The sequence below is a fragment of the Carlito syrichta genome, unplaced genomic scaffold, assembly GCF_000164805.1.
Source record: "Carlito syrichta isolate Samal-C Ts95f unplaced genomic scaffold, Tarsius_syrichta-2.0.1 Scaffold308689, whole genome shotgun sequence".
Taxonomy (NCBI): Eukaryota; Metazoa; Chordata; class Mammalia; order Primates; family Tarsiidae; genus Carlito; species Carlito syrichta.
Genome location: NW_007252785.1, coordinates 206,139 through 230,983, shown reverse-complemented (window position 1 = coordinate 230,983; position 24,845 = coordinate 206,139).

Below are 24,845 nucleotides of genomic sequence, written 5' to 3'. Positions count from 1 at the left end.
GAGAACCTATTCAGTAAATGGTGCTGGGAAAACTGGTTGACCACATGCAGAAGATTGAAACAGGACCCTTATCTATCCCCATGCACAAAGGTTAACTCCAAATGGATCAGAGACCTAAATGTAAAACCTCAAACCATAAGAACCTTAGAAAAGGAAAGGAAATACTCTCATGGAAATCGGAACTGGCATCCAATTCCTGTACAAAACCCGAAAACCCACAGGACTTAAGAGAGAAGATAGACAAATGGGACCTTATTAAACTGACAAGCTTCTGCAAAGCCAAAGAAACCATCAAGAGAGCAGGGAGACAGCCTACAGACTGGGAAAAAGTATTTGCCAACTCTAGGTCTGACAAAGGCTTAACATCCTGGATCTACAAGGAACTGAAACGTACTGAAAAGAAGAAAACAAACAACCCCATTATAAAATGGGCAAGAGATATGAAAAGACACTTCACAGAAGAAGACATTCGAGCAGCCAACAAACACATGAAGAAATGCTCAACCTCACTAATCATCAGGGAGATGCAAATCAAAACCACACTGAGATACCACCTAACTCCAGTCAGAATGGCAATTATCAACAACTCAAAAAATAACAGCTGCTGGAGAGGGTGTGGTGAAAAGGGAACACTTCTACACTGTTGGTGGGAGTGTAAACTAGTGCAACCTCTGTGGAAAGCAGTGTGGCGATTCCTAAAAGCTCTAAAAATTGACCTTCCATATGACCCTGCAATCCCCCTACTGGGAATATACCCTGAAGAACACAAATCACTCTATAAAAAAGAATACCTGCACACGAATGTTTATCGCAGCATTGTTCACAATAGCAAGAACCTGGAACCAACCATGCTGTCCATCAAAAGAGGACTGGATTAAAAAAATCTGGTACATATACATGATGGAATACTATGCAGCCATAAAAAAGAACAAAATCATGAATTTCGCAGCAACCTGGATGGAAGTGAGTCAATAATACTGAGTGATCTCTCACAGAAACAAAGATCTGAGTATCAATGTTCTCACTCATATAGTGGACCTTGAACATCCACCGTAATACTCTAAAAAAAAAGACTGACAGTGGTGGGAAACAATGGGGGGGGGAGGGGAAGAGAGGTGGGATTAACGGTAGTCAATATCTGTCTGGGAACGGGGAGACACCCCTTATCAACAAGGGTGCCTGAACGAAGCATATTTGTATACCTAACCCTAAACTGTACCCCACAGTATCAAAATAAAACATATTGATAGAAAAACAAAAACAACAACAACAAAAACAAACAAACAAACAAATGTGGTACGTATACACAATGGAATATTATGCAGCCATAAAGAACAAAATCATGAACTTCACACCAACCTGGATGGACATATAGTCTATAATACTGAGTGAACTTTCACAGAAACAAAGACTGAGTATCACGTGTTCTCACTCATAAGTGGGCCTCGAACAATTATTATAATACTATAAGAAAAGTATTGCCAGTAGCTGGAAGCTGCTGGGAGGGGATCGGGGAAGCGGAATTGACAGTAGTGGGAAACTGCCTGGGGAATGTGTGGGGTACACCTCATCAATAAGGGTACCTGTATAATCAGCATGTGTATACCTAATTCTGAAATGTACCCCACATCTTTAAAATTAAAAAAAGAAATTAAAAGAAAAAAAAGTTTCAAAAATAAGGATGTAAATAATAATAATAATAATAATAATAATAATAATAAGGATGTGCAATTCAGTTCTTCCCCAGAAATTCTGCCAGGCTTTTGGAATACATGCACATTGGTCAGGGTCACTGGTCACATTAGTAACCTCTGATGAGAACAGACTTATAATAGATTTACACAACATGAAGCAGCAACAACGTGAGCAACCTCCTGGCACCACTAGGTCCTGTAGGGAGTGATTATAGAACTAATAAGAAAGAAGAGAAAACTGCTGAATGAGAGCACCTGCTTGGACATATCATTTTTCTATGCCTTTTAGTCAGCACAACTTAAGAAGAATTATACCTCACATCTTTAAAATAAAAATTTTTTAAAACGAGGATACATTAGTGTTAGAGTCATTTTATTTTTTTTTTTGAGTTGGAGTCTAACTCCATCACCCAGGTTGGAGTGCTGTGGCATGCTCACGGCCACCTCAGCATTGACCTGCTAGTCTCTGTCCATCCTTCCGCCTCAGCTGTCCAAGTAGCCGGGACTACAGGCACATGCTACCATGCCCGGCTAATTTTTTCATTTACTGTAGAGTTGAGGTCTCTCCAAGTTGCCCAGGCTGGTCTCGAACCCATGGGCAGGCAATCCCCTCACCTCGGCCTTTCAAAGTGCTGGGATTACAGGCTTGAGCCACCTTACCTGGCCTTAGAATCATTTTTAAGAAAACAAAATTGTCTGCAGTGCTATTTATTATAACATTTTCCAGTTCTTGCTCACCAACACTATTTTAAAAATAGTAACAACGATAGCATACATGACTATATTCTGGTTTTTTCTTGACCTTTCTTTGCATGACAACATATTCTTTGTTGTCATATCGCTTACAGTTTACCTTTCTTCTGCCCTCATTTACCATATTTTCCCATTTCCTTTTAAAATATTAGCTAGTATTATTATTTCTGCTTCTTAACTTCTGAATTACTTTGCAATCTGATGGGTAAAGCCAACCAAAGCACAGCCATATTTAAATTTCCTCCATTCATTCTTCCCCTCCTCTTCAATTTTCTCTTCTCTTCTGTCCCTCTCTCTTTCTGATGCACAGAATTAGATTGATTTACTGAAGTATACTCTTGTGTTGGTAAGAAAATATCATAATTTATCTAGCCCTTATTTTATGACCCTTCTATGCCTCATCCTCAGACTTTACAGAATATCCAATTTTCAGGTAGACATTTTGGTGGGAATTCCTCAACTAATCAGATACTTCAATATTCTTGGGACAAGTCTTTCCTCCTTTTTTGTAAAGAGGGAATTTCCTCACATTTCCCCCATTTATTTGATTGTGCTGGCATCAGTGATAGATACAGTAGAACAGTGGTTTCCTTTATTTTTATTTTTAAAAAAATTTTATTTTAAATATGTAGGATACAACTCAGGGTTAGGTATACAAATGTTCATTATGCAGGTACCCTTGTTGATGAGGTATACCCCCTCTACCCTGGCAGTTTCCCACTACTACCAATCTCTTTCTTATGGCATTACCATAGCTGTTCACGGTCTGCTTATGGGTGAGAACATGTGATGCTTGATTCTTTGTTTCTGTGGTAGATCACTCAGTATCAAGTTGCTAAGTCCATCCAAGATGCTGCGAAAGAACAGTGGTTTTCAAATTTGGTGTGCTTATCATCACCAAGAGTGCTTGTGAAGCCAATCACTGGGCCCCACCCTTAGAATCTCCATCAGGAAGTCTTGTGTGGAACACAACAATTTGCATTTCCAGGTGATGTTGGTAGTAACGAGGAACCACTGTTTTGTTTTTTTGAGTAGGAGTCTTACTCTGTCACTCAGGCTGGAGGGCGGTGGCATACTCGTGGCTATCGTAGCCCTGGCATACTGGGCTCAGGCAATACTTCTAACCTCAGCCTTCCAAGTAGGTGGGACTACAAGTACACTCCACCATGCCTGGCTTGATTTATTGTAAAGATGAAGTCTCGCCAAATTGCTCAGGATGGTCTCGAACCCTTGTGCTCAGGCAATCCTCTCACCTCGGCCCCCCAAAATGATGGGATTATAGGTATGAGCCACCATGCCCGGTGAGGAACCACTTTTGACAACCACCTCATTAGAGGATTTTTACCTTTTTCATCAAGGGTTAGTTCAGAAACCCAAGGATTTATTTGGCATATATTAAACCCTGGCATAACCCTATAAGAGAATTCAAAAAGTTAATTGCACAAAATGTGGATTCCATTATTTCCACATTAAAACCAAAGCTATGACTCACCTCCCTGTAGGATAGGGGTTTATATCAGCAAATGGCTTTGTATGCAAATATATGTTAGAAGAGCAATTCTCTAAGGGGCTTCACTATAACATTGGTTTTAGAGGTGCTTTTTAGACAGGTGATGAGGAGAGAAGACCATTTCCACAATTGCCTCCCTTCAGTAGGCATATGCCTAAAATCCTCTACAGTTTACCAAGTCAGTTTAGAAGACTGTAAAATTGTGGAGGTCATTATTATTATTACTTTTATGGTTTTTAGTCTCCTTATTGAGTTCTCTCACTGTCCTTTCTCTAGATGCAGGCTCACCATTTCTGGCTGTGTATATGAGCCAGGTGTGGCCATTTACACTCCCCCATCCTCTGGGCCTGACACTGATCTAAGTTGAGCATGTGATACAAACAGAACCAATGAGCGTTCTTCTTTGGGATTCATGGGGTGGTGTGGCAGGCTGCTGGCAATACCATGACTTCTGCCAGCAGAGAAGGCCATCTTCCAGAAAATAAGAGTGATGCCAAAACATGGAGAGAAACAAAGATGAGAAATGAATGGAGAGGGAATCTAGATGTTAAGGAACTCCTGGGGCATTGGTTCCTGCAGCTCTTTCTTCCTTCATTGTTGAATCCCAGTCAACGTAATAACTTCCTTTTTTGCTTTAATTCAACTTAGGTCTCTGTCACTTAAATGAACTAAGATTCTTATTGATTTAACTGCAAACTCTCCTCACTCATCATAACAGCTGGCAAACTTTTGCAGGAAAAATCTTTTTTTTTTTTTTAAATGCCACTTTCAGAAGTTTATTTCTTTCCACAGAAACTTCTATGGCACTATTCTTTACTATGGTGAGTCTATATTCTTTTGGCTTAATTTCAAAGTCAGAAAAAGGATACTGGTGATCATCCAGACTTTTAAAGCACTAAATAATCTGGGGCATAATCTAAGAATGACTGAACCTTGAATACCCTGATCCATTTTGAGGGCCAAAATGCATTTGTCTCTGAGAGTGACAGAATTCTTAGTGTTATCCTATGGGAGGTGATCACTCTCACTGATGACATCTGGCTGAATCGGAATTTAAATTTGGACTCACTTGAGTTCACCCCGAAGAACCTTCCTTGGGGAGGATCCAGGTTTTCAGAAAAACTGAAACCAGTTTGGTCTGCTTACTTCAAGCTGTTGCAGACCAGAAAGAGGACTCATCTAATAAATGTCAGAGCTCACTGTCTTTGGAAGTGCATTTCTCAGGTGACCCAGGTACCCTTTCAGAGAACATTGCCATTCTCCTGACTTCTTTCCAGCAAGAATGGGTAAGCAGAATATAATCTCCAAATGTGCAGCCAGTTTTCAGGGGATTGACTGTTTAGCACTCACAAAAAATGCCTTTAAACTTATGAAGAGCTCGACCTATCCAGCATGTGTTGGATTTAGACTGTTGTGATTTATTGCTTGAATATCTGGGAGTTGGCAGAATCTTTTTGCTGAGCAGAGCTGCATTTTTAAAAAATTTAATGAATTATTTGAATGTATTAGGTTTCACATGTTTTTCATTAATTCACAATTAACTCATATCAAGAAGTGATTTTAAAAGTGCATTTTAATATCCATCAAACCCTCTGCGTATTTTTAAAATACACTGTAGTTCCTTTTTGACCTTAGAAGACATTAGGCAAGCTATCAAAGGCAGCTGCTTCAAAGGTGAAGACATGGATCTGGCACCGAGATGAGGGCAGAAGATCAAGGTAAGTGCTGAATGAAGAACCATTAAAGCTCTTATCATACCTTATCAGTATGTAACTAGAAGTTGAAGCTGGGTACCAGTTTAGCTAGCTGTGAGACAATAAGCTTTTCCTGCATTTATTTTCTTATCTACATAATGGAAATAACAGAGTTTTTCTGAATATAAAAGGATATAAGTTTATTAAAAATACCTTGAAAGATAAGATTGGCTCAATAAAAATAAGGACGAAATTCGTGTATGCTATCAAATCTTTCCTTCTCAATGGTGGTGACAGACTTGGTATTGAAATGAATTCTGCCTCTCCCAGGTACTCCCCAAATTATAAGCTAACATGTGTCTTGTTCCCAAACACTTCCCAGCACCCTTATTTTAATTTTATATTTCCATAAGTGCAAATCATGTGGTTCAATTGGATTTACACAGAATTTTGAGTCAGAGTTTCATGTGTTTGGGACATAGAATTGAGCGCAAGTCAATGATCTTGTTTTTTTTCAATGTTTTCTTCCTCCCTTGAAGGAACATGGGTGCAAATAGGAGGTGATATGAACACATGGGTAATTTGCCTATAAGGCAGTGCTCATCTACTTATATGAATAATAAAAATTGGAATATTTTCCTTCTCAGTGATGTATATTCTCTCTATAAGTTAATATATAGCTATACAAACAATGCATTTAATATCTAAATATACATAATAGAATATATGTAATATAGAGCAAATTAAATGCATTATTTTTTCAGATACAGCCTGATTCTTTGCCTTGGAAAGTCATTTTTCTTAAATTTTTCTTGTTGAATCCTTTATATTATGTAAGTTGTATCTCAAAAAGCCACCATCTCCATGAAGCCTGCTATGTTCTTCCAACAGTTATTTGTGTAGATGATGAATACCTGTACTCTGGTGTGGGTTAGTGTGAGCCTTTCAGGGACCAGCCCTGGTGTCCATCATTTTTGTCTTCCACCGTATTGATCACTCAAGCATTGATCACATAGCAGACATCCAATGAATATTTCTTGAACTGCAAATAGAGTTGGAATGAACTTTTCAGAGTATCTCCACCCACCTTATCATTGTTATTTTCTAGGACCAAGCTCAGGCCTCTTCACAAATTCTTCTGTCATAAGCTCAGCCAAAAACTTTCCTTTTTTACATATTTTGACTACAAACTTTATAGCTTGTCTTTTGCTATTGTTGTTTATTTTTTCATGAGTTGACTTCCCAAACTGCATTTTAAGTTTCTTAAAAACACAGACTAAGTTGAAAGTATAGCACCTTTTAAAGCACCTGAAGAATGCCCTGTTATAATAGGTGCTCAATTTCTAGCTATTGATTGACTAGTCCCAGCATTAGGAGAAATGATGTATAAGGAAGAAATAAACTTTGTCATCTGCTGTGGCTCATCCTCCCAAAAATACAGATGATGTAGGCCACTGGGAAAGAGGCACTAGTGACTTCAAGACCAGAATCTAGCCTTGATTAATTTATAATAAATCATGATTGGGAAAATTCTGTTGACTTATCCAAGGATAGTTTGCCAGAGATATCCAAGTAAAATAGTGGAAGACTCTCAGCTGGATCATGAGGAAGGGGGCATACTGCGTTAACTCTTCTTTGGGAATGATACCTATGATTTGGATAGCTACCAGATGGATGGTGATGCCTGATCATGGGGGATGTACATCAGAATTCTGGAGACTGAACATATTATACATATTTCTGGGTCCCACTCACTCTAGGAGTTTCTCATGTACGTGGTTTGAGTTGGGAACCAAGCGTGTGTGTGTGTGTGTGTGTGTGTGTGTGTGTGTGTGTGTGTGTGTGTGTGTTAAAAGCACCCAGACCATTCTGATGTACATTACTGCTAAAGATCAGTTGTTTAGAGTTTGGAATATCCTGGTGACCAAGAACAGGTTTTCTTCAGATAAGGATAACTAACAAAGACAGAAAGAAGGGTGCAGTTGACTTTGCTTTTTCTATTTAGTTATTTATTAAGAAAATGACATGTATATTGGTGAGCTTTTTTTGTCTTCTTATAACACTTAAAGTCAAAGAAATGGAAATTGACACTTAAAAGCATAGGATTTGTAAGCAATAACTAATACAAGCTCTGAGTATTTAACAATTTGCTTTCCTTTTATCCTAAAGGGAGGGCTTTAGTGTTCTCTCAGTTTTGAGACTCCTTGGTAGTTTTTCACAGCTCCAGCAGTATTCCAGCTATCTCTAACTTCTCTCCAAAGGAAAGGTGTATTTATTTTGCTTCTGTAAGGCTCCCGTGTTGCTCTGCAATCCTTAATTTCTTTTGCCTTTTTGCTCCTTTGATCTCAGGACTGCTGCTTGGTTCCTGGGTTCTTGGACTCATTCTGTCTACCCCCCAGCTCTGAACAGCCTTCTAAAAAAAGTTATCATTTTGGAAGTATATGTGTTAGTTAATTCCTTCATTCAAAACCTTTCCCTGTTTACTTAAATCTTCCTAAAAGGGCCAGACTCTTTCCCTGTTTACTAAGTTACTATCTTCCTGAAAGGGCCAGATGCTTTAAATCCAAATGCTTAAAAGTCATTAAACAAAATGCATTTTAAACAGGATTATGTAGCTGATGTATGACTGTTATGAGGATACACTGTGCTTTAAAATTTTCTAGGAAACCATAAGCATTAATCTAGAGGAAGGTAAGGCTGTGGGTGTCTTTCCTATCTGTGCCACATGGATGCCTTCTCTATGAAACAACCTTTCATCAAAGTCCTTTTGGTACTTGTGTTCATTTAAATGGGGCTTATTCACTAGGATTTTACTCTAGAAAGATGTTTGATCAAGATCGATTTCTATGAACATTTAAGTCACATGCCAGTCATGTGAAGCACAATATAATACTCAAAACAACCTCATAAGCACATGTCATTCCCATATTCTGTATGATCATATTAAGATTGAAGGAGTAACATAATTTGTACAAAGTCAGTGTAATGGCTTAGTGTGTATTTCATCTCTCACTCAGCAAAGTCAACATCCATTTGGACAACTAGCCCCCGGCACCAAGGCATAAGACACAGAAATTGTAAAGGGGCCAAGTTCAGAGCATCCATCATAAAGTTCTTTCGCTCTACAAGAAGAATGCAAAAATAGCACATTGATCTTGTTAAAGTCAGTCAATAACACCAACTGATATGTCCTCTGGTATGGGCACTCATTTTTTTTCTTTCCATAGAAATACACTGCCTCTGGTAAAAAATGGGTACGATCCTACAAATCTATTTGGGAATTTCAGCTCAAGAAGTTAATGAACTTTCCCTTGCCTCCAATTCTGCCTTTGACTTTTATTAGAAGGCTTCTTTTGGGCAACCCCCTCAGGTCCCCTCCCACTCTGGGAGCTTTTCTATCCTCTCAATAAATCCTGCTTTTAAAAAAAGGCTTCTTTTTTTGCTAGTAGGCAACTTCACTGGGATTTATAAATTTCTGGTCAATTCTGGTGACTATAACAACTCAATTTTCAGACACTTTTTTTTTTTTTTTTTGAGTTAGGGCTCACTCTGCTACCCATACTGGAGTGCAGTGGCATGATCACAGCTCACAGCAGTCTTGACCTCTTGGACTCAGGTGATCTTTCCACGTTAGCCTCCTGAGTGTCTGAGACTATAGGTGTGCACCACAGTGCCCAGCTATTTTTTTTATTTTTATTTTTGGAGACAAGGTATCACTATGTTGCCCAGACTGTTTTCAAACTCCTGGGTTCGCGCAATCCTCCTGCCTTGACCTCCCAAAGTGCTGGGATTACACTGCTCATGGACCAAGCTCACAATTTATTCCAAATTTATCTCAGTTTTCAATTTTCAAGTTCACAATTTCATCTAAATTCAGCTCAGCTTTCAAGTGTACAATTTAATCCAAAGAAATCCAAATTTCTCTGCTCCATCTTTTAGGAATAAGCACCTCCTTTATCTTGGAACAGGAGGAAGAAGAGAGGAGGGGGGAAGCATCTCTGTCTTCATCTGGCCCTGGTTTTGCTTTCTCCTTGTTGGTTGCTGATGCTTCTCTGCTGGCCTTCCAAGCCTCTGTGGGCAGCTTCCAAGTGTCCACCTTCTCCTGGGACACAGGGTGTGGTTTCTCCACTGTCCAGGTCTCAGAGAATAGAACCTCATATTTTCAGCCCTCGCAATCCCCACTACCAGTAATTTAGCCACAGAGTCCTGCTGCCATGACCCAGCCTTTGACCAGCACCCGGAAAACAATTTTCTTGGGTAAACAATTATGAAAGACAGCTAGAGCACAGTTATCTATTTTACATCAGTCTCTGCTTTCCACCATAATGTCATTCTCAGTTTCTTCTGCTCATATAAGCAGAGACTAAGCATGCCCACAAACAGCATCCTTTCTTTTTTAAAAATTTTATTTTTGAAATGTGGGGTCCAATTCAGGGTTAGGTACATACGTGGTAATCGTACAGGTAAAGTGTGGGTATCCTTATTGATGCTATGTGCCCCACCCACTGACAGTGTCCCACTACTGCCAATCTCTTCCTTATAGTATTATGATAATTGTTCAGGGGCCACTTATGAGTGAGTACATGTGGCACTCATCTTTGTTTCTGTGATAAATCATTGAGTATTATGGACTCAAATTCTGTTCAGGTTGCTGCATAATTTTGTTCAGGTTGTTCATAATTTTGTTTTTCTTCATGGTTGCATAATATTCCATCATGTAAATGTACCATATTTTCTTTATCCAGTCCATTTTTGATGGGCAGCACAGTTGGTTCCATGTTTTTGCTATTGTGAATAATGCTGCAATAAACATGCATGTGCAGGTATCTAGCATCCTTCCTTGTAGGAAAGCCTTACTAGAATTGTCCCCAACCACCTTCTCCCTCTCCTGGCTATTCAGAAAGGAAAAGTACCTCTCATTTGGAAGATGGGATTCTATCTCACATTGTCTTCAAGGCCAATGTCTGCTCCCGCTTCTTCTTCTTGTGTAACAGTCATTCCAAGCTTGCCTACAATTAGAATCACCTGGTGAGCTTTAAAAACCTGCAATTTCCAAAGGTAGTACCACAGATCAATTAAATATCTCTATAGGACACCTGTAGGCATCAGCAGACTCACAAACACCCAGAGGATTCCAAAGGGCAGTCAAGTTTGGGAACCACTGTGGACAGGAAATAGGGGTGAGAATGACTGAGGTGAGGATGATTTTGCCACCTCTTATAAGCCCAGGCTGATAGCAGGGTGCTACCTGCAGGTGTTTACGCTCTCTCTAAAATGTTATGATACTTTCCTCCTGTGGTTTCCAGTTGTGGAGCCTAGCCAATGGTTCTGGGAAAAATTCTTCTCAATATCCTCTTGTATAAGGATGAAATGACATCCTTGAGGGTAGAAAGTGAAATGAAAAGAGGGCCTTCTTGTCTCCTCAGCTGTGGCCCCTAAAAGGAAGGTGGCCATAAAATTAAATAACACCAAGTATTTGTGCTACAAGTGAGTTGTGTGAACATGTACAATCCACTTGCTTTCTATTTATTTCTAGCACAAATAAAAGCAGATATTTCATGTGGTTATTTTTTGTTTTTGCTCTCTCTTTTTGTTTGTTTAAGTGCGTAATGCCGAGTCTTTTTTGTTGTGGTTTCACTAGATATGGTTTGGTCATCATGAGAAGTAAAATGAGTGCAGTAAGGAGAGAGAAAAATTCCATCTGAGAAGCTGAGAAACACAACCAAATCTAAAGTTTGAGGAAAGAGGAAGCATTTTGATTCAGAGACAACTAAGAGCCTCAGTGACTGGGATCATGAAAACCTGGCCTGGCTGTGTAGACAGACATTTAAGAGAAGAAAGAACATAGAATGTGAAGTTGGGAACCTTGTGTTCTGGCCTTGACTATGCTGCTAACTGGTTTGGAGAGGCAGCTTGAGCAATGGTTAGTAACCTGGCACATGGAGTCTACCTCTACCTGCCTAGAAACCAACCCTAGCTTTACTGCTGACAGGGGAAGTCTCTTAACTTCACTGTGTCTCAGTTTCCTCATCTGGAGAATGGGGATCACAGTAACACGTACTCAAGATTGTTGTGAAAATTAAATGAGTTGATACTCTAAAATGTTCTATGTAGGTAGTTGTTAAATAAAAAATAATTAAATTTGAATATTTCATTAGATCTTGCTGCACTTTCATAGTCTCATCTTTAAAATGCAGAGCTAAAAATCTTCGTGTTCCGTCCCTCCAATACAATCCAATGATCCTACACAGGTGTGAAGTTTTTCATTTTACTAGTTAATTTTCTTGACAATTTACACTCAAAACAGCTTTGGAACTATATATAACATGTCTTCACCAAATGAAATTAGTGATATACCGGAACTTTGATTCATTTTAAAATATCACAATAATTATTAAATTATGATTTGCTCTTCAGGAAGACCAGGAAGTTCTTGAGAGTGTCAGAAACAGTTCATTACAATGGATATGCTATGAAATTAGAGAATTGATCACTGATATGAGGAAAAGTCATTAATGTTCTCCCTAATTTAACCACAAAGTCATGATGTCTGTACTTTACGTCTCTCGACCTGGAATACCCTTTGCTTCCAACAGCGTTGCAGAGAGCTTGTATAAACCTCTCCTGCAGAATTTTGTGTATCATATTCTGAACTATGGTTAGTTGTATGCTTGTCTTTGGCCTTTACCTTAGATTGTGGAGTTCATGGCTAAATGGTTGATAGTGTATTACACCCATACACATGCACTTTAAGTGGAAACTTTGAAGAGAAGAACAACTTTTATTCTTTCAACTTAAGAAAAGTGTCTTATTTTTTTAAATGGTATTTTTCATTTCACAATAAATTTGAGAGGAAGGTGTGGAGAGATCTCTATACCCTCTGCCCCACATATTCATAAGCGCTTATCAACATCCCCCACCATAGTAGTAATTGATCACAATTGACAAACCTACCCTGACACATCATTATCACCCTGTCCATAGTTTACATTAGGGCTCACTCTGACTGGTGTATATTCTATGAGTCTGAGCAAATGTAAAATGATATATATCCACCATTATAGTATAATACAGAGTATTTTCGCTGCCCTACAAATTTTCTATGCTCTATTCATCTCTATTCCTCCACTCTACTAACTCTGGCAACCACTAGTCTTTAATTTATTTTTTTTTACCTTAAAAATGAACACATTAGTGACTTTCTTATTGGTAATTAAGATAGTCTTTTTCTGTTGATTGTGATGTCTGCTTTGTGACTAGGTACTTCAAACAATGCAGTTATTTTCTTTCCGATTCTACAGAATATTGTTTTCTTCAAATAGTTTGAGTTAACTTACATAGCTAGCATAATAAAACACCAAGTATAATACATATACTTAAGGTAAAATACAACTTAAGGTAAAATACAATTTTTACATTTGTCTCATTTTCCTTAGAAATTAGAAAATGAATTATATTTGTGCTGGGGGCAAGGAGTTGCAGCAAATTTCTTTCTGTATTATATTTATATATCTGACTAAAAAGTAATTGTCACCAGATTAGTTTTGTAATTTAACTCCAATTTTGAAAAAATGCCAAAGAAATTTTAGTTTCAATTGTGCAAGCAGTTTTTTGTTTTATTAGTCACAGACACCAGGACGAAGTTGTTGGTGGTAGTGTGTGCATTTTAGATCAATAGAGTTCTGTTGCAAAGGAGTGTAAATGTAGGCCATAAAAAGTAGTTGGAGATTCTGAAACAAAACAAAACAAAACAAAACACAGATATACTTACTTGTAGAACCATGTGGAAACAGAGGAAGGTTCCATGTGAACACTATCTCCTAATGTTGATTCTGCAAACAGTTCTGGTCTTAAGTGTGACGATTCAGTTTCTGACTGTGAAGAATCATTTACCTTGCACAAGAGCAAGAGATGATTTTTTTCCCCCTCGGCAATTCATCATTGTGAAGATGATTCTAGAACCCTGAGCTAAATTGCCTGGGAAGTCCTTTGAATTCTGATGGCATTTTCCAGTCCGTTTATGTTTAACACATATTTCTTAATTTAATTTGCCTCTTCAAAAGAAAAAAAATTGCTACACATGTCCTTGAAGAGATAGTACAAAACAAAGGCCATCAATGACCCTACCAGCAAAGCTGTGGAAATGCAGGAGACTGACAGCAAATGGACTCCTGACATCCGGGTTTTGCCTACTAAGAATAAGTCTGCTGTGAATATTAGCATACCGATGTTTGTGTGGGCATACGTTTTCATTTATCTTGAGTTAATACTTGTGAGTGAAATTTCTGGGTCAAAAAGTGTGTTTGACTTAATAGGAAAATGCCAAACTCTTTTCCAAAGTGTCTGTTCCATTTTGCATTCCTACTAGCGATCTTCGACATTTCCAGTTGCTTCAAAATCTCATCAGTTCTTCATGTTATCAGTCTTCTGAAAATTTTTAGCAATTCTAGAGGGTATGTGGGAACACTGCATTGTGATTTTAATATATGTTATTCTGATGATGTTGAACGTTTTCATATTGCTTTTTTCCATCCACATTTCTTTTTGGCAAAGTATCTGTTCAACTATTTTGTTAAAATTGCAGCTTGTCTTATTATTGAGTTTTGATAGTTCTTTATATATACCTGCTTTTTACTGCTGGGAGATAATTCTTTGTGGATCTCATATTTCTGCATATTTTTTGAGCAGAGGCACTCACTACTATTGTTCCAGACTACCAAAGGTGCTTGTGTGGCCAAAAAAAAAAAAAATCCCTTGGATAATTGAGATGGTGTCTGCCTTTGGGAAAGGGCAAGATTTGCTTACTGTCTAGGATAATAAAGATAATATCTCCCATGCGTCCTTGTAGCCCTTTAAAAAGACAGGGCTATTCCATAGGTGCTTGCCTGCTGTGAGTAACAAAATCCTTTGTCTGTGACCCAGGGATCTCATGTCTTCTGCCAGAATCCATGAAGACATAGTAGGTTAACTTGTTAGCTTGCTAGTAGTATAAAACCTCAGACAGTTCATAGCTCTTAACAGATACAGGTGTTTGAAAAAGTTTTCTCCCAGTTTGTGGCTTGCTTTTTCATTTTCTTAACAGTAGCTATGAACAGCAAAATATTTAACTTTTGGTGAAGTATAATTTATTGTTATGTTATTATAATTCTTGCCTCTGGTGTGCCATCATCTTTGTCTAATCCAAGAACAGAAATAATTTTTCACTGCTTTCTTCTAGAAGTTTTATAATTTTAGGTTTTACTTTTAGGTCTACAGGTCATTTGAGTTAATTTTTATATATGGTGTGAGTTTTTTTTTTTAATCTTTAATTTTAAACATGTTGGGTACAAGTCGGAGTTAGGTATACAAATGTACATTATGCAGGTGCCCTTGTTGATGAGGCATGCCCTGGCAGTTTCCCACTACTGCCGAGTTTATTATTATATGTGTTTTTCACTTAGGGATATGCAGTTATTCTAGTGACTCTTGAAAAGATAATCTTTTCCCTTGTGAATTTCCCTGGTGATTTTGTCAAAAACGAATTAATCGAATATGAGTGGGTCTAGTTATGTATTTTCTTTTTTAAAATTTGAATTCTGGAATATTTATTCAATCCAGCCTCTTTTTACTTTGCCCATTGTTAGACCAATCCAATACCATCCTTTTTGAGACTGAGGAGATGAATTCAAATTCTCCCATCATATTTTCTCCAAACTGCTCTCTAGATAGTTTATCACCAATTTTAATCATTTTTTATTGAAATTATAATAAAATGTAAACTCTGTTTGTAATCTCCGTGGACTCATATCAAATCCCTATAGACTGGAAAGCTTATTAATTCATTTTCTAATTTATACTGTGAAAGAAACTAACATAGTACTCTGGTATAGAAGATCCTGGGAGGTAAGGAAGTAAGAAGGTAAAGTTATCAGAGACAGTTTTCTGCACAAGTAATACTTAAGAGGAAAGTTAGAGTTATGAAGGCTAGTCATTGGTACCATTGTGGAGGTGAGATAGGCAAAAGAAATGATATTATACCTATGTTGGAAAGCATAAGTCCCTGAACTAATTATGTGTTTTTTATTCTGTTTAATTAGTCTATGTATCTCTCTCTAAGTCACACTATCTTGATTAGTGAAGATTTATTAAAGTAATAGTATAAGTCTTATAAGGAAGTTCCTTTCTATTCCTAATTTGCCAAAACTGTTTCTTATGATTGGATGTTAAGGGCCTTTTCTGTATCTAGTGAGCTGACTATATAGTTTTTCTTCTATAGGTCCTGGAACTGAATTATAGTGATTGATTTATGAATTGTTTTAAATCTTGTGTTCCTGGAGTAAAGCCTATGTGGCAGTGATAGTACTTTTTGTATATAATTGGATTAAATTTGCTGAAATTATGTGTCTTTATGAGAAATATGGGTTGGTTTGTTTTTGTTTTTAATTGGATGACTTTATCTGGTTTTGGTTGACATTAGGGTGATATGTCTTCATAGAATAAATAGGGATGTCTCCCCTCTTATTTTCTGGAAGAGTTGGTATATATATAACATTATTTTTTTCTTACTGTTTATTAACTTTCTTCTCTTTGTGAGAAGTTTTGAAACTATAAATTCATTTTCATTACTAAATGTAGATCTATCTAGTACCTTTTTCTTTTCCTGTGAGCTTTGGTAAATTATATATTTTAAGAGATTTAAGCATTTAATGAAAGCGTTCACAATTATCGATATAAAATTATTCATTATTTTCCCTTGTTATTTTATTTATTTATTTATTTTTGAGTTGGAGTCTCACTCGGTTGCCCAGACTGGAGTGCAGTGGCCGCTTCCGGCCACCGCAGCCTCGCCTGCTGGGCTCCGGCGATCCTTCCGCCTCAGCCTTCCAAGTAGCCGGAATTACAGGCATGCGCTACCATACCCGGCTGATTTTTTTGATTTATTGTAGAGATGAGGTCTCGCTGCCCAGGCGGGTCTCGAACCCACGGGCTCAGGCAATCCACTCACCTCAGCCTCCCAAAGGTGCGGGATTACAGGCTGAGCCACCGAGCCCGGCTTTCCCCTGTTATTTTAAAGTCTGTAGGTTATGTAATGAGGTCCCTACTCAGTCTTGATTTTGGCAATTTGTATTAATTAATTTATTTATTATACAGATGTGGGGTACAATTCAGGTTTAGGTATATAAACATTGATCATGCAGGTACCCTTGTTGATGAGGTATGCCCCTCCCTCCCCTAGCAGTTTCCCTCAACTGCTAGTGCCACCTCACCCCCCCGACAGTTTTCCATACTGTCAATTGCTTTCTTATGTTATTTTGGCAATTTGTGCTTCTTAATCTCTCCCTCTATTCCTTTGTCTTTTTTTCTTTCTTTTCCTCTCCCTGCTTTTTGATCTTTCTGTCCAGAGTTTATCAATTTATTTGAACTTTTCAAGGAACCAACCTTTGATTTCATTGTTTTTAAAAATTATTTTCCTATTTATCATTGATTTATAATCTTTATTATTTTCATAATTTTGCCCATTTGAAGTTTAATTTACTCTCTCTCTCTTTTTAGTTTCTAAAGGTGGAAGATTACATAAATAATTTGGGATCTCCTCTGTCCACTATTTTAGTTGAAGTTCATAAATTTTGATGTGTTATGCTTTCATTCTTATTAAATTCAGAATGTTTTAAAATTTACCTTGTGATTTCTTCTTCGACTTTTGGGTCATTTAGAAATTTTTAAAATGATAATTTTTTCTGTCTTTGGTGTCTAATTTAATTCAACTGTGGTCAGATAATATAGTATGTTCTTTACTTTTTATGTCCCAGAATCTGGTGTATCATGGTAAATGTTCTACATGCACTTGAACAGAACATGTATTTTGCTGATGTTGGTAGAGTCTTTTAGAAATGTCATTTAAGATAAGTCATTGCTGGTGCTAGTCAAGTCTTTTCTATAGTTTTATTAATTATTGGATTTAAAAATACCCAACTATAATTATAGATTTGACTATCACTTCTTTCATTTGTATCAGGTTTTAATTCATTTACTTTGAAACAAAATATTACTTTAGTAGCATTCTCTACTGTAAAATAAATTTCATCTGACATTAATATAGGTTTTCCAACTTTGTTTTTTTAGTGAACACATGATACATCCTTTACCATCATTTTGTGTTTATCTATCTGTATCTTTATATTTCACTATGCATGAAATGTTATATATGCTACCATGCCCAGCTAATTTTGTGATTAGTGGGGTGATTGTATCCAGCATGTACTTGAATCTCACTTTAAAAATTTTAATCCAATCTGATAATCTTTGCTTTTTAATTTGATTGATCAGACAATTTATATTTAATGTGGTTATCAGTGTGCTTGGGTTAAATCTTCTTGCTATTCTTTTTCTATTCTACCTGTTCTTTGTTCTTTTCTCTTTTCCCATCTTCTTTTGAATTAAATAATTTGATTTGATTTGATTTACATTACATTATTTGCTTATTAGTTATACTGTTTTTAGTGGTTGTTCCAGGGTGTATAATATGTATCTGTAATTTAGCAAGTCTACATTCAAGAAATACACTAGTTCATGTATAGTGAAAGAACTTTACAACACAATTCTTCCATTTCTCCTTTTCCAGGCTTTGTGTGCCATTGTTTTAATGCATTTTATTCCTTCATGTGTTATAAATTACACAATAAAGTTTTTAAGTTTTGATTTAAATGGCTTATTATCTTTAAGAGGGTTTTTTTTTAAATTTCAAAAGCTTTTATATTTACACATATATATATTATTTCTAGTGTTCTTCATTCTTATGTATATATCAAAATTTCCCTTTGGAATAATTTCCCTTCTTTTTAAAGATTATTTGTACATTTCTTGCAGTACAAGCCTACTGGCAATTCATTATATCTGTTTTTGTTAATCTGAAAAAGTAATTATTTAACTTTCCTTTTTTTCTTGGTAAATTTTTTGCTAGATGTTGAATTCTAGGTTTGGTTTACTTTTATCCTTTCTGTTGTCTTCTGGCCTTCAGTATTTCTAACCATAAATACGTGTCATTCTTTGTTCCTTAATATATGATATATCTTTCTTTGGTTATTTTGAAGTTTAAAAAAATATTATTGGTTTTTAGCAATTTGATTATGATGTGGTTTGGTAAAGCCTTTAGCTTTTGACTCTTGAAATTATTGGATGTGGCTTTTTAGCTTTTTTTTTTTTTGAGTTGAAGTCTCTGTCACCCAGGCTGGAGTGCAGTGGCATGCTCACGGTCACCCCAGCGTTGACCTGCTGCTGGACTCTGGATCCTTCTGCCTCAGCCCTCCAAATAGACGGAACTACAGGCATGTGCTACCACACCTGCCTCATTTTTTCATTTATTGTAGAGACAAGGTCTCAACATGTTGCCCAGGCTGGTCTCGAACCTGTGGGCTCAGGCAATCCTCTCGCTTCAGCCTCCCACAGTGCTAGGATATAGGCTTGAGCCATTGTGCCCAGCCACTTTTCAGCTTTCATCAAAATATTTTTATTAAATCTTTTAAAGTGCTTCATCTTTCTTCATCTCTCACTCCTCTGTTTCTCCATGTGGGGATATTAAATGAGAATATGTGACAATTTTAGTACCTTTGGCCTTTTTAGGAAGGCTGGTACTGTGAGAAAAAAAAATTCAACTTAAAAACTACCCTCTTTTTTGCCTTTTTATGCTATAAGTAGTAAAGTAGTTTGAGTAATATTGACAAATTATTTCTATACTGCTAGACAATTGCTTTTATAAGTGATCGTTTTGGCTTTTCTATTTTCTCTTATTGTTTGGTTATGAGCACACAATTTGAATCTTTTATTTTTCTGAGAACAATGAAAATTCACATGATTTTTATAAGCATATATTTAAGACTGGTTTGCATTTGTATATTTTTTTTAGAACACTGATACATTCTAAAAGTATTTTATGCAAACACATTATCTTCTTTTTTTTTTTAATTGGAGTCTCACTCTGTCACCCAGGCTGGAGTGCAGTGGCATGCTCACGGCCACTGCAGTTTCAACCTGCTGTGTTCAGGCAATCCTTTCACTTCAGGCTTACAAGAAGCCTGAACTACAGGCATGTGCCCAAGCTCTCGCCATGTTGCCCAGGTTAGTCTTGAACCCATGGACTCAAGTAATCCTCTCACCTCTGCCTCCCAAATTGCTGGAATTATAGGTGTGAACCACCATGCCTGGTATCTTTTTGCTTTATAATAGGCAAATTATCATATACTATAGTCCTTTTGGTTTTTTTGTAGTTTAAGAGCAGACTGGATGGATTGCGACTCCGACTCTTTCTTTTGAATAGATTAAAAATAAAGACGTATTAAAACTTTAAAATGTTTTTCTAGAACTTTATTTTAAGGAAATTTATAATTTTATTGTTTGACCAGACTGTCACTTGGTGAAATGACTGTGTGTGTGTGTGTGTGTGTGTGTGTGTGTGTGTGTGTGTGTGTGTATGTGTGCGTGTGTGTATAAAACATTTAGGCTAACAACTTTGTGTTCAGGCCAAGCAGAAGTATAAAGATCAGAGATGATTTATGTGTCTCAAAATAAACTAGTTATTTTATTGTGTGGCTGATATGATCATGTTATGTAGCAAGAGGATTACTTTTTACAATTAAATTGGTAACTGTGGATTTCTGGAATATCAGAAATGAAAACAAATATTGTAATACTATTGTCATATGCTGTACTTTAAAAATGTATTGGTAACTTCCTCAACATCTTAAGAGACAAACAGGAAAAAAATTGCTATTGTGTAAACTCAGTATCCAGGGCATTAGGTGAATTTCCAAGTCTGTACAAGGAGCCAGGATTAGTTTGGGTTTTGAAGGCAAATGCATTCTCCAAATCCCGGTATCTGATGAGTCATGTTGGTGAAAAAGAAATCTCATTTAAGAAATCATTACCCTTTGCTCTATTTCTGTGGATATGCCTGTTTTGACTAACATGAAACCAAGGTTACTCATAATTCCTTAAATTGGCCACAACTGAAATGAGCAGTTTATTTTTTTTTAATGCAATAACATTGGTCTAGTCATAGAAAGTAAAGTCTATTAGAAGCATCTCTTGAGCAGTCAAGGAACCCTATTGTTCATCTTATTTGCTTTCCCAGATATTCAAAATTAGGTTTTAAATGGAGAGAGCTATTCAGAGGAGTTGAGTCTGTATTCTGTGGCTATGCAAACGTGCACATTTGCACATTTACTATATAGACACACACATATATGCGAGAGTGAAAGAGGCTATTTATATGGCAACGACTGCAGAAGTGGTTTGATACAGGAGAAATAGTTGTTTTTAACATCAGGAATTTGGAAGGAAAATTAGGACAACAGTAAAAGTGAATTAGAAATGTCTTTCCTGATGATGACTTATTATGAAAGCCTATTTCTTATCCATAGATCAAACATTACCATTGTACTAATTTATAGAGATGAGATATGTTTCATAATATCATACATAGAGATTATGGTATTATGGTTTTCTCTCAAGTAGTTTATCTTTTTTTCATATAATAAAAAGTCCAGATTAAATGTGTGTTGGCATTGATTTAGCTCCTGGATGATTCCACCAGAGATTCAGGAGCCTTTTATTTATTAAGTCAACTACCCTTCTTTTGTTGTCTTTTGTCCTTAGGTAGGATGGCTGCCTATGGTCACAAGATAGCTTCTGAAGCTTCAGTTGATTACAGGATGCCTCATTAAGTCAGGAAGCTAGAGGGAAAGGGCTGTGCTTCTTGTGCCTGTCCCCTTTTGTCAGGAAAGCAAAATGACAGAAGTCTGACAGGAGATTTCCCAGTACTTCTCATGGCCAGTACTGGATCACATGACCACATCTAGCTACAAGGGAGGTTGGAAAATCAAGGAACAAAATTATGATTGACTCAGTCTGATAGTAATCAACTGAACCTGGGCATATTGCTACCCCAAGAAGTAACGTATGAGGGTAAATATTGAGTAGCAACTAAAAACTAAAAGTGTTAGTTACATAAGATCATGTATATATACCTCACTACTATAAGTAGGCCTCTTTGGTGTAATAATGGAGTCCATGCATTCTCTAAAAGAGCATTTACTTTGTACTCAAATTCTTTTCAAATGTCAGAATGCCTATGTGAAGTATCTTTATTTATTGATTCTGTGTTTCTTATGTTTGTGGAGGAAAATTTGATTTGCTTATAGATACTACCCAAATAATACAGATTCTATTTGACTATAGTATCTATACTACATATAGATATATATTTATAGATATAGATATTTGACTATACCCTTCAAATGTGTAAATATAAATGATCATAAAGCTTTTATGAAAGTAAAAGATAATCTCACATCTAAGCTTTACAGTAGTTACACAAGAAATAATGACTTTCTCACTTCCTTGATTCTACAGTCTTTGATTGTGAGCAGATACCAAAGTTTGGTTTATATGTCTGTGTTTCATCATTCAGTCATCAGGATATTGAAGTTAGTATTTGAAAATAATCTTAATAAATATATAGTAAACACTTTGTTTCAGGAACTGTACTAGCATACTGGGAGGTATATTTGCAAGTTAAATTCTTCCTTCAGCCTCACAACAAAAGGACATGAATTTCTCAGCCACACATAGTAGAAAGTACTCAAAGTCTAAAGCACTAAGTTGGGTTTTTGTTGTTGCTGTTGTTATCAAGACTGGAAACACAAGAGTCTTGATATCAAGTATCAGTCTATAAATATAAACTCATTATTTTTCAACAAAATAAATAAAATTAACATTAAACCAAAATCCACTGTTTTTTCCAACTTGGGTGACAGAGATACAGCAAATATCAGGTGATAATATTTTCCTACTTTCAAGCCAATTGTTTTGACATTCTTTCAAGTCAAACATCTGATATAGTTTGTTACAGAGTCAAATAATGCTATTACGTTTAAACGATATTTTTATATACAACTTACACTCAATGTTCATTCTAGAGACATGTGAATCAAAAAATGGCTGAAGGAAAATAAAGTATCTCAGTTCATAGATATTTATTTTGAAACTATGATTATCTAGACTCTATGCTAAAGCATGTGACTGGAAGGTGTTTGAGTTTCATTTTAGAGATGTGGAAACTGAGTCTCAGGGACCAGTAACTTACCTACATTCTCACAGGTTATCTAACCATGGTAAGTTTTAGCAACCCTAAGAGTCTAGGAGGAAGATATCTTAATCTAATTCATGGAATAACAGTGGTGCTCAACCCTGGCTTGCATTAGAACCACCTGGAAAGTTAAAAAAAACAAAACAAAACAAAAAACCCTAATGCTTGGCCTCCTTCCTATTACCAGCTAATCCAAATTTCTGGTGTTGGGTCCAGACATAGATTTTCTTTCAAATAAGGAAAAACACAAAAAATCAAAATTCCTCAGGTGATTTCATTATGAAGCTGAGGCTGTGAATTGCTGATTGTGCCATAGACCTGAGGATATGATTAATTGGGTTGTTGAATCAGGATGATCTCTAGCCAGTGGGTTCTCAAATGTGTGGTATCTCATGACCTGAAAGCAAATGCAGACAAGTTCCTTGTGTCTTATTTGAAATATTGAAATGTTGTCAGACAGCATCATCTTTTCTAGCCATTCTTCTCTTTGTATTTTCAGGTGACTCACACTGAACAGTATTCTTATTTCATGTTGTGACTTAGTCCTTAACATGGTTGTCCCAATGCCCCATTTATCTTTGTGGTCATTGGCACAGCCTGGACATTTAGAACAATGTGAGTCATCTTGAAACTTAAAACATGGTTTCTGGTAATGCTTCAGGAAGCATTTTAAGGTTGATTTTTTATTTCCAACATTCCCTGGACTCCTTCCTGAAATAGATTAAAAACTACTTATTGGCAAAGAGAGAGGGGAATTAGGTGAGGGGACTTGGGCTAACACTGGATCTGGGTGATTAGTTGTTGATTTAAATTCTGGAATAACAATGGAGTTCATTTATGGCTTTTCTCATTCTGAAGCTATCTTTACAGGAAAGTTTATTTTAATGCTAACTGGGTAAATATTTATAAGAGTTCAACCTGTTCTTTTTAAGAGAACTGAGAGTCTAATTGCATCTCTCTATTACACACACACACACACACACACACACACACACACACACACACGCACACACACTCACTAACATCACATATTCTTCCTGTTAGATAAAATGAGGAAAAGGCCAGAGATGAATTCTATTAGGTTTTATCTGACTGGGAAAAAGAGTCTAACTATTATGGCCATCTCAGGACCACCTTTTATCCACATCTTAGGTAGATAGATGGTTGACTGTGGTCTCTGATTCCTCAAACTTCATCCTCACAAATATTTTTTGAGATTTTTTTTCTGTGTGGGGTGTATGTGCTTTTAAACAAATTGTATATCATATTTTTCTTTTCCACTTCCAATAATGTTGGTTTGCTAAAATGATTCATTTGAATATTATGCTTACTGTTTACCAGCTTTAGGACTTTGGGCAAATTGCTTAACTCTTATGATATTGAGTACACTCATCTCTAAAATGAAGACTGTTATCTATGGTTTACTATAATTGCAGGAATTAAATAAATAATTTTTTTAAAGCACCTAGTGCAAAGTCTGGGTCATGGTAGCTCTCCAGGAGATATAATTTATCCTTTCTTTGCCTTCCCCTTCCTGCAAAACATATTCTCAGGAAGAACCTGATGCCAGTCATTTATACATAAGAGAGAATTTATGTTATTTTTGTCTTCATTTCCTGGGGTAGTCTGTAATTGTAGCCTTACAATAGCAATAATAGATAGTTGTAATGTTTGCTGTGCACTTTACGATAAGAGTTATTGGTTGGATACTCATCTTCTTTATAGCAATTTAATATCAGTGAGTAGAAAAGGGTTATTTTGGTGTGTGGTTGGTCAGAGAACAGTGAAGTTACTCTATGCAGGGAGCTTTCTACTCCACGTCTAAGGTAGACCCACCGGAAGCCACATGCAGTGATAAGTTTGTGCAGGCGGCAGTTAATGACTATCCATGATGACCAGCATCAGAGCTCTCTATTCTAGCTGACTCAGAGTAAGATTAATCATGAAAGTCAGCATCGAGATGCACATCTAAAGGCAGATGTTCTGGAAAGAAATGAGACTGGACTTTTCTGAAAATTATTATAAAGAAGCAACAATGATTAGAAGAATAGAAAATTTGACCTTCAGCCACT